This window comes from Macadamia integrifolia, unplaced genomic scaffold (genome assembly GCF_013358625.1).
Source record: "Macadamia integrifolia cultivar HAES 741 unplaced genomic scaffold, SCU_Mint_v3 scaffold187, whole genome shotgun sequence".
Taxonomy (NCBI): Eukaryota; Viridiplantae; Streptophyta; class Magnoliopsida; order Proteales; family Proteaceae; genus Macadamia; species Macadamia integrifolia.
This window is the reverse complement of record NW_024868395.1, coordinates 482,198-485,129: the sequence shown is the minus strand read 5'-3', so window position 1 is coordinate 485,129 and position 2,932 is coordinate 482,198. Positions and strand designations below refer to the sequence as shown.

The following is a 2,932-nucleotide window of genomic DNA, read 5'->3' as shown; positions in this document are numbered from 1 at the left end:
ATGCTAGTATGCATCAACATTTTACTGAACAAAAAGGAGCTCCTTCGTGGAACAGATGCAGATGGAAGAAATCCTCTACATTTCGACAAAAAGGAGCTCATTCGTAAAGCAGATGCAGATGGAAGAAAGCCTCTACATTTCACAGCATCATTTGGCCATTGTGAAGAACCTCATTGCATAATGATGATCGAAGAAGCTTTTTTCTCTCACCAAATGGACAATCATGGGCTCTATCCCATACACATAGCAGCCAACGAAGGCCATGTTGACATTATTCAAGCTATGCTAGAATATTTCCCAGAGGCAATAGAGACGGTAAACAAACAAGATGAGAATATTGTTCACTTGGCTGCCAAGAATGGGAGATCGAAATTAGTAAGTTTCATGCTTCAGTAAAAATCCAAGTTTGGAAAGCTTATTAATGGGAAGGATAATAATGTAAACACACCATTGCATTTGGCCACTATGAACTCACATCCGAAGGTTGTGAGCATTCTCATACAGGATGGGAATGTAGACATGACCATAATGAACAATGAAAGCCTGACAGCCCTAGACATTGCTGAAAAGGAGCAAATGAATGAGATCTCGCTGCCAAGGGTATGCCTCAACTTCTTTTCTTTCAAATTTTGAAGAGATTCTCAATTCTCTATAAGAATCTGCATGAAAGTCATAAATTCTAAGAATCATTAATAACTATGAAGATTCAAGAATCCAATTGTTCTTCTTTATTGAGATAGTCCCACATCGTTTGTGAATAACTCAACCATCATGTATATGAGCCACAAGAGGCCACCTCATTTCAAGCCAACTAGTTTTAAGATGGAAGCTTTAACATGGTATCAGAGCGGGTACCTTAGGCCTCCGTGATGGTGGGTTATTTGCCCAAGCCACGAAGATAGAACCACAAGAGACCACCCTACTTCAAATCAATTAGTTTTAAGATGAAAGCTTTAACATTCTTAATCCTTAAAAAAAAAAAATAATAAAAAAAAATAATAATAAAAATTTTATTTTCAATATTCAGGTTCTTACCCTAACAACCTTAAGAATTAATGGTGCACCACCTGGTCTACCTTCTCCAATTATTGAGGAAGATACGCAACAAGCTAATCCATCAGTATCTACTCGAAGTTCTTCAATTAAAGAGAACAATAAGTCAAAAGATGATCCAAAAAAAGAAAATTACAAAGACAAGTTCAAAGAGAGGTTCAATACTCTTGCAGTTGTAGCAACTTTGATCATGACGGTCTCCTTCGCCGCCGGTTTCACAGTCCCTGGAGGTTACAATGGTGATGGCCCATACAGAGGCATGGCTATCTTGTTAAGGAAGCCTGCATTTATTGTATTCGTGATCTGCAATACCATGGCTTTGTTTCTGTCTATCGTCGTCGTGGTGAACAACATCTGGGCTCAGTGGGGTGACAATAGCTTGTTGATTCTTGCAGTTAACTTAAGTGCACCATTGTTGGGTATAGCTCTCATTTTGATGGCTATAGCATTTGTAACATGTTTGTACTCAGTGATACTCAAACTTCAGTGGCTTGCTGCCTTAGTTTTGTTCATTTTAGCCATCTTTCTTTACTATGTTTGTCCTATTCAATATCCCAAAAATATCCAACTACCCTGTTCTGCGAGAATTCATGTCCAAGCACCCTTCTCTGAGAAAAATCATCAACTGGAGCATCAATCTTTTGATCAGGGCATTTTATAGAGTGACGATGACACCGACTGTTGACTAGCACAGTTAATGTAATGGTTATTTGGTGTTATTAATAAAGAGGTCTAGATCACCTCATGGATGAGATGTATCTTCTTTTGTTTAGACACTGAAATGTAAGAGTTTGGGTTTGTTTCCTTTGGACCTGTTGAGAGGAAAAAGAACAGGTATGCATGGTATGTATTAGGATAATAATAGATTCTAATATTGTAAAGATTATATTCGATTTCTCTTAGGCTGTGTTTTGGTATGCATTCTCTTTCTTAAAACACACACGCACAATATGTTCTTAGTTGAGAATGAGAATGTTGTTTGGATATATGTCTGACAGAAAACGCATTCTTAATTTTAGAATTCTTGTACAATTCAACCAACACTTGATGGGCACAATCTGTTAAGTACAATAGCAAGCCACCACCAACATGCACAGTTGATTTCAGAATTCTCATATATTTTTCATCAGACACATGGTGGGCACTATCTGTTGAATAAGTACAGTAGCCAGTCACCACCAACATTTACAGTTAATTTTAGAATTCTCATACATCTCATCACACACTTGGTGGGCTAATCCGCTTTTGTCTTTCCATCTCAAATTTGATCACTTGGCCAACGATTTCAGCAGATCATCACCTGTATGGGCTAAAATCATCGAGCCCATATAGTATCGTTTCCAACTCGAGCTTTCTATGAGTTTCTATAATACTCGCATAAGCATTAAACTGAGCAAAGCTAAAATCAACGGAACCCACACCCCTTCCCCGACAGTCACTAGCGATTAGGGCTAATTAGATCCAATCTTTCTTCCAATACTAAACAAAATCAGATCAAACTAACAAATACAAAAAGGCTGAAACATAATCAAACCAATATAATCAATAAGACAGAATAAAAGAAATTTAAGAATGCATTCTAGACCAAGAATGCGTTTTGTGAATGTGTACCAAACACAGCATTATTCCACTCTTCTATATCGTTTACTTCCCTAACTAATTCTGTTTTTCACACTGTAATGCTCATACATTGGTTACTTTTCCTTGCTTTTTTGTGCTGGATGATGAGTGCGAGGCTCCTTCTAAGTTAGGCCCTCACTTTATTTGATGTGGCATAGAGTTTCCTTCCTTTTGAATGGATGCTTTTTTTTTTGATAAGATTCTAAATGCAAGCACATTGGGGTGAAATAGGATTGGGTTTCTTAAAACCCTAGTCTAA

At 37.4% G+C, this 2,932-nt stretch overlaps 1 pseudogene; it reads left to right on the top strand.

The window, feature by feature from the left end:
- Positions 1–1,714, top strand: LOC122065062 (annotated as a pseudogene).
- The last annotated feature ends 1,218 nt before the right edge of the window (positions 1,715–2,932 follow it).